A 13,854-nucleotide genomic window follows, 5' to 3' on the forward strand; every position below is an offset into this window, starting at 1 on the left:
CCTGTGCCTTTTCATTACGTCACCAAATGTCTAATGCTTAGGTAGTTGGAAGGTAACTCAAGCTGTATACTCAGCTATCAAGCATTTAGATTATATTTTTTACAAAAAAATATACTAGGTCTGTTATAATAAAACAAAAGCAACTATTTTTTCTTTTTTAAAACTTATTCTTGGGGCACCTGGATGGCTCAGTCAGTTAAGCATCTGCGTTCAGCTCAGGTCATGATCCTGGGGTCCTAGGATCCAGCCCCACACCAAGCTCCTGCTCTGTGAAGAGTCTACTTCTCTCTCTGCCTGCTGCTCCCCTTCTTGTGTGTGTGCTTTCTCTTTCTCTGTCAAATAAAGTATTTTTTTAAAAAACAACACACGGGGTACCTGGGTGGCCTCAGTGGGTTAGGCTGCTGCCTTCAGCTCAGGTCATGATCTCAGGGTCCTGGGATCGAGTCCTGCATCGAGCTCTCTGCTCGGTGGGGAGCCTGCTTCCTTCTCTCTCTGCCTGCCTCTCTGTCTACTGTGATCTCTCTCTGTCAAATAAATAAAATATTAAAAAAAAAAAAAAAACTTACTCTGGAGCCTTTCATTCATTTAAGAGAGTTCAGGGTAGTGAACTGCTTTAGCCTTTCACCTAGTTTCAGTCTTACTTTGCCTTGTTTCCCTTTTCCTTTCTACACCCATGAGTACGCCAAGAATCTCCTCAGACACCCCTGAACACTTTTAACCTATGCCTTGTGCAGTTGACTTTAAAAAAAAATATTTTACTTATCAGAGAAAGTACACAAGCAGGGAAAGCTACAGGCAGAGGGAGAAGCAGGCTTCCTGCTGAAGAGATGCTTTATCAGTTGCACCACCCAGGCACCCCTGCAGTTGACATTTTTAATATAACTTTTTTTAAACAAGTTTTTTTTTTTTTTTTAAGGTTTTATTTATTTATTTGACAGATATCACAAGCAGACAGAGGGGGAGGCAGGCTCCCTGCTGAGCAGAGAGCCCGGAAGCCGGGCTCGATTCAAGACCCTGGGATCATGACCTGAGCCGAAGGCCAAGGCTTAACCCACTGAGCCACCCAGGGGCCCCAGTATCACGTTTTTTAAATGTCCCTCCATTTGGGTTTGACAGATTGCATAACCACAAGCAATGGTGGTAGGGGGAAACCCTTTGGGCAGGAATGTTCCATGAAAGGTAGATATATAGAGTATCATGTTAAATGACGCTAACTTTGGTTACTTGGGATATGAACCTAGTACAAGACTTTTCCCAAGGTCTTTATATATTGATAGTATATATACAAAATACATATATATATATACCTAATCTTAAGGAGCTTTTGATGATCTTCAAAAACTCCTTAATTAGGTTTTTTTCTTGTATCGTTATCTCACCCATCTGGCATATAGTTAGACTGAATTTAAACAAAAAACATTGGGGCACCTGGATGGCTCAGTGGGTTAAAGCCTCTGCCTTTGGCTAAGGTCATGATCCCAGGGTCCTGGGATTGAGTCCCGCATTGGGCTCTGCTCAGCAGGGAGCCTGCTTCCCCCTCTCTCTCTGCCTGCCTCTGCCTACTTGTGATCTCTGTCTGTCAAATAAATAAAATTTAAAAAAAAAAAAAGCATTAAGGTTTTTCCCATTTTTTTTTTAACATAAGTAAACACAGTTTTAAAAGTAAAACCCAGGGGCACCTGGGTGGCTCAATGGGTTGAAGCCTCTGCCTTTGGCTCAGGTCATGATCCCAGGGTTCTGGAATCAAGCCTCACATCAAGCTCTCTGCTCAGCAGGGAGCCTGCTTCCTCTTCTCTCTGCCTGCCTCTCTGCCTACTTGTGATCTCTATCAAATAAATAAGTAAATAAAATCTTTAAAAAAAAAATAAAAGTTGGGCGCCTGGGTGGCTCAGTGGGTTAAAGCCTCTGCCTTCGGCTCGGGTCGTGATCTCGGGGTCCTGGGATCGAGCCCCGCATCGGGCTCTCTGATCATCAGGGAGCCTGCTTGCTCCTCTCTCTCTCTCCCTGCCTCTCTGCCTGCTTGTGCTCTCTGTCTGTCAAATAAATAAAAAAATCTTTAAAAAAAAAAAAAAATAAATAAATAAAAAAATAAAAGTAAAAACCAAAAGGTATACTTAGAGGCAGATGCCACTCCCTCCCCTCCTGTTTCATCTTAACAGATAAGGCCATTGGTTTCTTTTGTTTCTCCTTCATCTTTGTTTTGTTCTGCAACTTTTTTTAAGATTTTATTTTTAAATAATCTCTACACCCACCGTGGGACTTGAATTCACAACTCTGAGATCAAAAGTCCCATGTTCCACTGACCAAGGCAGCCAGGTGCCCTAACTTTTTTCTTAAACTAATAGTAGTAGGGGCACTTGGCTGGCTCAGTAAAATCCATCCATATCCATCCACAGAGATCTTCCTTGTTTTTATCACTCTGTCATGAAAAGCTCCTAGTTCAAGCACTTCATCATGTTACAGGCTCATCCATTTACTGGGCAGGACATTCATTGTTTACTAGATGTAGGTGCTGTGAACAGCAGTCCTCCTCTACGTGAGATTAAATGCCTTAAACTCACATAGCTTGTGAGTGTCCTGCCCAAGATTTCAGCTTAGTCTGTCTGCTTTTATGCAACAAATGGACCAGTGGAGACCATAAGAAACAGGGTGAACACTGGCTCTCCTGCTCTCCACCTCTGTGAAGCTCACTGAAGAAGGTGCCGGACAGGCTGGCCGTCACCGCTGCTGTCCAGGGTGTTGAAGGAGAGGGCCGTAGGGGCAAGATCCTGTGAAAGTCTGTTTCTCTTTCTCCTCATACTGTTAGAGAAAAGCAGGGGGTAGTATAACACTCATGTGCCCAACATAGAGGTCAATTTTAGGCAACCAACTTGAACAATGGAAACCTGAGTCAGGTAGAAGGACCTTTAGGGATACCCAACCCCAGACCATCTCACCCCACCCCCGCCACTACATACAAACGGGCCCATCAGGTGACCCACCACGAAATATCCGTAAGTCCCAGCTGAACAATAGGTTACTTATACTCAGACACAGATACCAAAAAAGGAAAATTCCATACTTTCCCAAAAGGCTGCTCTGGTCCCACCCAGCAAAGAAAACCGCAGAAGGATGCTTCTCACAGTTCACAGACCAGAGCTAGTACTGTGGCCCCACCCACCCAGACAGGACCAGGAAATGCATTCCAGTCAACAGCTGGAAGGTAGGATGTTAGAAATACTTGGTGAATAGCCATTAGTAACAACCACTAATTGTAGAGATGCATACAAGTAACTTTGAAATAAACTTGGGAGGGGTGCCTGGGTGGCTCAGTGGGTTAAGGCCTCTGCCTTCGGTTTGGGTCATGATCCCAGGGTCTTGGGATCAAGCCCCACATTGGGCTCTCTGCTCAGTGGGGAGCCTGCTTCCTCCTCTCTCTCTCTGCCTGTCTCTCTGCCTATTTGTGCTCTCTCTCAAGTAAATAAAAACAACAACAACAAAAAAAAACTTAAAAAAAAAGAAAAGAAAGAAACTTGGGAGCAGGAACAATGGATAAAATGTTCTAAGTTTGTGCATAGTAGGCTGTTAATTCTAGTGTTTAGGTCGTTAGGACTTGAAGTTTTAAAAGTTTAGGAACTTTTATCTAAGTTATCCTTGAAAGTTTTGATTGCTAGTTCAGGACATGTGAAACCCATATTTAACCCAAATACTACTGGCAACCTTGATTGACACTTTTAGTTATTAATAATTAATAAGAGCTCTGAGATAAGGAAATGGGAGTACTCCATAAAAATCTGCTCTTTGCTCCTTTTCTTGCTTCTATTCTTGCCAGGACCTGCACCCCTACCCCACTTTACACAAGGCTCAGAATGTCCTCCTTATAAGCGACAAAGAGTTAATGATTTCTCGAGAGTCGATAATATCCAAGGAAGGGCCAGATGAGAGGGACCCCCACAAAGCCATCATGTGCATATTCCAGACCACTGGGGCCAGACATCTCGATGCCAAGACCCTCTGGCTCCAAAGAAGAACACCTGGGCTCCCGTCTTTGTTCTAACAGGTTCCTGGATGCCGGGGAGCACACATACACTGGATGACTATCCTCCCATTTGAACAAAAAGGAGACTCCTACTCCTTTCCTTTCTGAGTCTCCCAGACACATCAACTATATCAGTTCCCTATCTCCAATAAGCTCTGTGGACTCGCATTTGATTTCTCTCCTGCATGAAGCCAAGGACCCTCTTGTCTAGTACTGCAGGACCCCCTCTGGGTCCCTGGATCAAGAGTGGCAGCATCAGTTCTACACAACTATCTTCTTTAAAGCAAGATCCGTTAATAGCAGTGTTAGTGACATTCCCAAAACACCTCCTAGGAAAAAGTACCACTGTAACCCACCATCAAGCAGCAAATGCAAAACCCTGGGACCTCTGGAAGCACAGCCCCCACATGTACTAGTTATTTCCACCCCAGTACACGTGGACTGGGGGATAGCTATAGTGGAAATGATTGCCGTGTCTAGCTCATTGTGTTTGTGTGTTCATGAGTTTGGAGGTAAATTCTCATCAATGCAACCTTTCTGCATTATTAAGACAACAATGAGACTGTAATTCTGGGACCCATGATGACACGGAGGTATGGTGAACATTTACCACACTGTAGTAATGAGCTGTTCACAGGTCTGCAAACTTGGGAACTGGGTGGGGTTTATCTTTCTACACCCTTCGTGAGGCACATAGCCACGTTCTTGAATGATGTTTCATAAATGCTTGTAGGACTCACACCAGTTTGGAGAAAATGATCAAGAGACAAAGAATGCTTTTCCCTAACTTTTCTGGTAGTTTGCTCTTGGAAATTACAGATGAGTTCCCTCCTCCTGAAGGTATTTGTGCCACAACTGAAGAGTTACTAGTGGAAGAAAAAGGATCAAGCATTGAAAATGGAGTCCCTTCTATACTTTATATTTCTTCAAAGATTTTATTTATTTGACAGAGAGAGACACAGTGAGAGAGGGAACACAAGCAAGGGGAGTGTGGGAGGGAGAAGCAGGCTTCCCCACTGAGCAGGGAGCCTTACGAGGGGCCTGATCCCGGGACCCGGGAATCACGACTGAGCCACCCAGATGCCCTCATTCTATACTTAAAATTAAAACTCTGTGATCTGACATCAGAACTCAATTTGCTCTATCAGATAATACCTCTCCACAACACATACATGCTATTTCAAGAGAAATTTCAGTTTACACATAGCGGTCTAAGACCAGTAGAGAATGGCCTGACACAACATATAACATGACAAAGTTCCAGCAAAACACACAGGAACATAGAAGTCCAACCTAACAGTGCAGGTTCCACACCCTCGTGACTGGGCTTGGGGACAGGAGGGGAGGAGGTTTACAGCAGAAGAATCATTAATCCCCTAATACCAAAGGCCTGTTCCCTCCAGGGATATCTGGCTGGTAGCCATGGGAGCCACTGAGGACGACAGATGCCTGGGTCCCCAGACAGGCCTCTGTGGCCCAGCTCTGCTGCACCAAGTCCCGGATCCACAGCAAGGGGCGTTGGGGACTTCTTATGCTAAAAAGGAGGCACCCTCATGGAGGCAGCCACCTGCTAAGGTGACTAATGAGGCTGTTTGTGTTCTTTCATCGGGAGGAGGATGGGGGACTCCTGAGATTTCTCCTGCCTCTGCTTCTTTGTTTCTAGATAATGAAGACCATCAGCGCTGGCTGCTCCCTGATGATGTGGGAGAGACCTTGAGGACATGGTTTTAAGTCAATGTGACCAACGTGATGCTGCTACCTACATACTCCAGGGAAAAGTCTGCTCAGAGAATCCCTGGGAACTGTACAATTTTTAAACTGACAGCAAATTAAAGCTGGAGGGACCTTTAGGGTGATGCAGCTGAAACCTGTGTTGCTACAGATACAACCAGGGCTCAAAAAGAAGAGCACTGGCAGCTGATCTAGAGCTGGACACAAGAATTCTGACTCTAGGGGCGCCTGGGTGGCTCAGTGGGTTGAAGCCTCTGCCTTCGGTTCAGGTCATGATCCTAGGGTCCTGGGATGGAGCCCCACATCGGGTTCTCTGCTCAGCAGGGAGCCTGCTTCCCCCATTCCCCACCACCCTCCACCTGCCTCTCTGCCTACTTGTGATCTCTGTCAAATAAATAAATAAATTAATTAATTAATTAATTAATTCTGACTCTAATACTGAGGGCAAGTGAGGGCTGGAAGCTTCCTCTAGAATCTGAGGGCCCGAGTTCAAATTCCGAACTATACCACTAACTAGCTGTACAGCCATGGACAAGCCATATTACCACTTGGTTCATCAGGTTCCCTATCTCTAAAATGAGGCTTTTTTTCCCTAATCACATCATACATGAAAATTACTACAAAGCAGATTGCAGGCCTAAATATAAGAGCTAACACTGTAAAACTCACAGATTTTAAAAAAAAAAGGTATAAATCTAGGGTTAGACAATGATTTCTTAGGACACCAAAGCAGAAGTGATAAAAGGATCATAAGTTAGACTTCATCAAAATTAAATATGTGGTTTAAAAGACACCACTGAGAAAATAAAAAGATAACCCAAGGAATAGGATAAAATATTCACAAATCATGTATCTGATAAGGAATTTGTATAAAGGAGGCGCCTAGCTGGCTCATGGTAGAGTGTGTGACTCTTGAAATCGGGGTTGTGAGTTCAAGTCCCATGTGGGGTGTAGAGTTTACTTTAAAGGAAGGAAGGAACGAATGAATGAACGAGCTTGTATAAAGAACCCTTACAATTCAGTAATAAAAAAGACAATTTAATTTTAAAATATGCAAAGAAAAGGATTAAACATTTCTCCAAAGAAGATATATAAATGTCCAAGAATTACATGAAAAAATATTGACTATCACCAGTCATTTGGAAAATGCAACTCAAAACCACAATGAGATACCACTTCACACACACACTGGGATGGTTATAATAAATGAGACAACAGCAAGTGTAGGTGAGGAGAAATTCTAACACTCCTACTTTGCTAGTAGGAATGGAAGATAATACAGCTACCTTGGAAAACAGTTTGGCAGTTTCTCTGATGTTAAACATCATGTAACCAGCAATTCTCTCCCTGGATATCTACCCAAGAGAAATGAAAACTTAGACACATGTGTTCATGGTAGCATTCTTCATAAGAGCAAAAGGTGGTAACCACCCAAATGTCCACCAACAGATGAGAGGATAATCAAAATGTGGTTCATCCGTACAATGGAATACTAATCAGTCATAAAAACAAATGCAGTACTGTTATCTGCTACAACATGGATGAACCCTGAAAACATTAGGTGAAGTGAAAGAAGATAGTTAAAAAGACCACATAATGTATACCGTTTGTATGAGATGACTGGGATGGGCAAATCCATAGAAACAGAAAGATTAGTTTTTGCCTAGGACCAAAGAGTGGGACAGGCAGGAGAAATGGAGATGCTAATGGATGCTTTCTGGAGTAATGAAAATGTTCTAAGATCAGATTACTGTGACCATTGCAAAACCCTATACATTTATTAAAAGCCACTATACTCTCCCCTTTAAATGGGTGCGTTTCAAGTCTTATATATCTCAAATCTATTTTTTTTAAAGATTTTATTTATTTATTTGACAGAGAGATCACAAGTAGGCAGAGAGGCAGGTGGGGGGGAGGGAAGCAGGCTCTCTGCTCAGCAGGGAGCTGAGACATCAGGCTCTCTGCTCAGCAGGGAGCCTGATGTGGGGCTCAATCCCAGAACCCTGGGATCATGACCTGAGCGGAAAGCAGAGGCTTTAACCCACTGAGCCACCCAGGCGCCCCTCAAATCTATTTTTAAAATGAGAATAATAATAGCACTTCCCTCAAAGTGCTGTGTGGAGAATTAGCATGAGTTAATACATGTAAATGTATTCAGAACAGGTCTTGCTGCGTGGTCAGTAAATTAGTGATCATTACTTCCTATTCTGTAGGGGGAAAGGAATAAATTCTGTTGACTTTTCTTACAGGAAGGGGTAATAAAGTTAGAATTGTCCATTGTTAAGTACAGCATGACATATTCTGATCACTTAGAAAAGCACAAATTAATACAATATGGTTTCCATAGTAGTACACAAATTCAGGTAAAAGTATAGAATAATGTCATGATGGGATTATTCTTGTAATATTTATCTGGACAAAATGTCACAACACTGGGAATAAAAACATCTCAAGTACTTATAGAGAATAAAACAAGGAGGAATTAGGAAGTAGATGATATCAGATTGTCCACATCCACCATAAAATCCTACACATAACTAGTCAGATATTGTAATATCAAATATTGTAATATTACAATATTTGATATTATAATATCAATTTGATATTACAGTATCAATTTGATAATCTATTGATAGTTGAATTGTAATATCAATTTGATATTACAATATAAAAAACTTACCTTCCATTTATCCTTTGTTAGCAAACTATTAGAAATGTAATCTGGGGGGGGGTGAGGACAGTAAACCAAAGAGAATACATGGACTCCAGCATAAGAGAGAAGCCCTCAGAAAGATACCTCTGCAGCAAACCTCAGAGAGCGATCAGCCTGGACTGAAACAGAGGACTTCCAGAACTATTCCCAGAAGAATAGAAGGGGTATAACTGATGAGTTTGACTAAGTGAAAATTAGCATTCATGGTGTGTTTATCTTTGTTTTACACATTTTTTTAAAAAAAGAATTTATTTATTTGACACAGAGAGCAAGCACAAGAGAGTATAGGCAGTGGGAACAGTAGAGGGAGAAGCAGGTTCCCAGCTGAGCAGGGAACCCAATGCAGGCTCAAACCTAGGACCCTGAGATCATCCCCCAAGCCACTGGAGGGAGGGCAGGGGTGGGCAGGGAACAGAGGGAGAGTGTAAACAGAGTCCTCACTGAGCAGAGAGCCAGACACGGGGCTACACAGGGCTACACTGGGCTCAATCCCATGACCCTGAGATCCCAGCTGAGCCACCCAGGCACCCCAAGATTTTAAAGGAATCTCTATACTCAATGTGGGGCTCAGCTCACAATCTCAAGATCAAGAGTTCCGCTCTCCACCAACCGAGTCAGCCAGGCACCACTGTTTTTCACAATTTCTTTCTTTCTTTTCTTTTTTTTTTTTTAAAGATTTTATTTATTTATTTGACAGAGAGATACACAGCGAGAGAGGGAACACAAGCAGGGGGCGTGGGAGAGGGAGAAGCAGAATTCCCACCAAGCAAGGAGCTCGATTCCAGGACCATAGGATCATGACCTGAGCTGAAGGCAGATGCTTAACAACTGAGCCACTCAGGCTCCCCTGTTTTTTCACAATTTCAATGGAAGGTTTAGGAAAAGTAGAGTGTTTATGGTGTAGAAAACCAATGAGGAAAAGAGGCAATTGTTAACTCTAGGTAAACAAGAAATTGAAGAAAGAAAATGATCATAATTCACTATTTGACTCATTACCATAATAGTAAACCCTAAACACTGATTTGGCCAATCTTTTTATATTGCTATATTGGGAGAATAGAAGGAGGAAAGATGGTGGGCAGTATCAAAGTTCTAGTCCCTGCCTTTCATAATATCAAGCCAATAGATAAGGTCTTAAAATAATTAACCATAGGGCGCGTGGCTATTATGTGTCTGTCAACAGATGAGTGGATAAAGGAGACATTCACATACACAGCTGGGCATTATGCAGACATGAGAAAGGAGATCCCACCATTTTTGACAAGATGGGTGGACCCTGAAGGCATTACGCTAGGGAAAGTAAATCCAAGAGAGAAGAACAAATACCATGTGATATCACTCATGTGTGGAATCTAAAAAATACTGAGCTTACAAAAACCAGAGTAGAATGGTGGTTCTCAGCTGGGGGTGGGGAGTTGGGGAGACATTTAAGGGTACAAACTTATCACTAGAAGTTCCTTCTAGAGCTCTAAGGGCAACGTGGTGACTAAAGTCAACAATACTATATGACAAACTTCCAGGTTACCAAGATACTAAATCTTAACTGGTTTTCAACACAAAAAGGAAGAGATAAGTATATGACTTGAAAAGGGTGTTAGCTAATATTGTAGCAATCATATTGCAATACAAAAATGTATCAAACCGGGGCACCTGAGTGGCTCAGTGGGTTAAAGCCTCTGCCTTCAGCTCAGGTCATGATCCCAGAGTCCTGGGATGGAGCCCTGCATTGGGCTCTCTGTTCAGCGGGGAGCCTGCTTCCCCTTCTCTCTGTCTCTGCCTGCCTCTCTACCTACTTGTGATCTCTCTCTCTCTAATAAATAAATAGGTAAAATTTTTAAAAAAATGTATCAAACCAACACTGGCACACCATAAACTGACACAATGTTATATGTCAATTATATCTCAATTAAAAAAAACAACAACAACAATTTGGGGCACCTGTTTGGCTCAATCCCTAGAGCAGATGACTCTTGATCTCTGGGTCATGAGTTTAAGCCCCATGTTGGGTGCAGAGCTTACTTAAAAAAGAAAAAAAAAAAGTAAAAAGGATGAAAGGAAACAATGTGTATGAAAACTAGATAAAGAAATAAAATGACTGTTCCAGAATGAGAAAAAGTGGGAATAAAACAATAAAACATAGGACAAAATTTGAATGGCGATAAAAAACAAAAACAGGATTTGGGGCGCCTGGGTGGCTCAGTGGGTTAAGGCCTCTACCTTCTGCTCGGGTCACGATCCCAGGGTCTGGGGATTGAGCCCCGCATCCGGCTCTCTGTTCAGCAGGGAGCCTGCTTTCCCCTCTCTCTCTGCCTGCCTTTCTGCCTACTTGTGATCTCTGTCTGTAAATAAATAAATGAATCTTAAAAAAAAAAAAAAAAAACAGGATTTGTGCAAAAAGTATGTTGGGAAAGGAAGTCTATGTTTGGTTCAGCTAGCTAAGATTGGAAGGGATTTAAGGGCATTTGGGACTTTTTAAAATGAGATTGATTGATTTTCTTTATTTGAGAGAGAGAGAGAGAGACAGAGAGGGAGAACACAGGAGCAGGGGGAGGGGCAGAGGGAGAAGCAGACTCCCTGTTGATCAGGGAACCTGACCTGGAACTTGATCCCAGGACTCTAGGATCATGAGCTGAACCAAAGGCCAACCCTGAACTGATTGAGCCACCTAGGTGCCCCCTTTAACGAGTTTTCATATGGAAAATACACTGGTACAAAATTAGATTTAGTTTTCTTACTCTTAAAAGGACAGGTTTTCTTAGATTTCTGGTCTGCTTTTTATATGTGATTGTAAAAGTTTCCTTATCATTTAGGTAATTTGCCCGGACAGCTAAGATTTTGGGTCTTCTCACAACAAAGTAAACATCTGTACTTGCCTTTAACATATATTGTCACTTTGGTTAAGTAGGTAATTCCCCATTATTTCCTAGTATTTATTTATTTAATAGAGAGCAAGTGCAAGCCAGGGAAGAGTGGAAAAAAAAAAAAAGTCCCGAGGAGGCTCCATGATCATTGCAGAGCCTGACATAGGGCTCAATCTTAGGGACCTTGAGATCACGACCTGAGCTGACATCAAGAGTTAGACACTTAACTGACTGAGCCACCCAGGTGCCCCTGATCTATATCCTATCTAATCAAATGTACAAACCACTTGACATTTTCTTCAAATAAAATTCTAAATGGGATCTTTTGACCTCAAACTAACTTTGAGGTTTAACCAGATGTTCCCTGGGAAAGCTAAAGGATTTCTCTCTCACCTACAAAGATGTTAAAATAATAACATTTCTTTGGTATATTAAATTACCCAGCAAGCATTATCAAATAAGAAGTGAGGCTAATTCTTCTTAGGTGATATTTGTATGGATGCCTATTAAGATAGGGGTTATAGAAATTATACAAAATTCCTACAAACCTGATATGTCCTAGAACAATGTTATCATTCCAGTTATGATCTTAAAATACTGTGTATCACAGAAATAACCAAATGTCCTTGTCAATTCTATTATAATGAATTCTCATCAGATGCTTAACCATAGACATTGAATTAATTAATTAATTTGAAGGAGAAAGACACAAGAGAGGGAACAGAGCAGAGGGAGTGAGAGAGGGAGAAGCAAGCTTCCCGCTGAGCAGGGAGCCCGATGCAGGGCTTGATCCCTGCATGATGATCATGACCTGAGCCAAAGGCAGATGCTTAACAACGGAGCCACCCGGGCGCCCCAACCATGGACATTTTAAAATCTTTTGTCATTTACAGACAGTTCCTGTTTTACTCTGATGCTTTTGCAAAATGAAGATTCACGGGATGGACCCTACCAAGTACTCTTGACCACTGACCCTGGTGCCCAATTACAAAGTGTCAAACCTGGGGACACACATCTCACAGCTAAAGAAGGTGCTACTTGGTACCGGGCCCTGTGCAAAAGACAGAGACCTCAAAAAAAAAAAAAAAAAAAAAAACTAACAGGAAAAAGACAAGTAACTAATGTTGCTCTGACCTTGTTTCCATTCCTCCTTCCCTCTATGACCATCTTTTTCCTAATTGTTACACCATGAAGGTCTTAATGATTCTTGCTCATCTTTTGCCTTGCTCTGGCCTGGAAAGATGCTGTCATTGCTCACTTAGCTTAGGCCACTGCAAGCTGTGTGTGGGGTGGGGCAGCAGGGGAGTGGGTAATGCAACCTTTAAGTAACTGTTATATTTGCCACCAAACTGGTGATCTGGGATACCTGCCTCCTTGATTCCTAATGCCTTGGTTTCTCTGAAACAAACAGCCACTTTCTATCATGTTAGGCTCCCTAATCCTGAGGGTCCCTTTCCTGGACTCTTTTTTTTTTTTTTTTTTTTTTTTAGATTTTATTTATTTATTTGTCAGAAGAGAGGAGCAAGAGTGAGCACAGGCAGACAGAGTGGCAGGCAGAGGCAGAGGGAGAAGCAGGTTCCCCGCCAAGCAAGGAGCCCGATCGGGACTCGATCCCAGGACGCTGGGATCATGACCCGAGCTGAAGGCAGCTGCTCAACCAACTGAGCCACCCAGGCGTCCCCCTTTCCTGGACTCTTGTTAACGACCCCAAACCAGGGAAACTCATGTCTCTGTTCAAAGAAGGAGACACAAGGCAAAGGTAACCAGAATAAACCACCTGTGCAGTCTGCAGACCCTTCAGTTTTACTGTCACCTTTCCAGTCCCTAGTCACAGATTCAAATGGGAATTACCGAGAGTCACTCATTATTCAAAATTCATGTCCTGTGGCAGATCCCTACTGTCCTGTCCTGGTTAAGGTAAGTGCCAGTGAGGCTATGATCAGGCACCTCTCCCTAACTCTTGAAGACATTGTAGAATCTGCTGCTAAAGCGTTAGCTGCCCTATAGAAATCCCTAATCTCTCCAGCCAACACCGTTCCTGGTAAGAGGAGAGCCCCTGATGATCTTTTAGCTGAGCAAGAGGTTTTTGTGCCGTGGCCAGCACCACATGCTGCACTCAGGTGGACACTTGGAAGTTGAGACTCGGCTGCACAAGATCACTGAAATAAGTCAGTTGGCTTTTAAAAGTGCCCGTTCAACTGGGGTCTGTCTTTGACCTATTTGATTCTGATTGGCTTAGGTCTTGGGGACCATGGCTGTCATGTGTACTCCAGACATTGGGCATTATCTTGCTTATAATAACCATAGCCTCCTCAGTGTGCTATATTCTCTCAAAAGTTTTAAAAGCATATTTTCTGCCCTCCACCACCAAGCAAATGATCTCAGTAAAGAATCCAAGAGAAGGGGCACCTGTGTGGCTCAGTGGGTTAAGTCTCTGCCTTTGGTTCAGGTTATGCTCTGAGGGTCCTGGGATTGAGCCCTGCATCAGGCTCTCTGCTCAGCAGGGAGCCTGCTTCCCCCTTTCTCTCTGC

The sequence above is a fragment of the Mustela lutreola genome, chromosome 16, assembly GCF_030435805.1.
Source record: "Mustela lutreola isolate mMusLut2 chromosome 16, mMusLut2.pri, whole genome shotgun sequence".
In the NCBI taxonomy this organism is placed as follows: Eukaryota; Metazoa; Chordata; class Mammalia; order Carnivora; family Mustelidae; genus Mustela; species Mustela lutreola.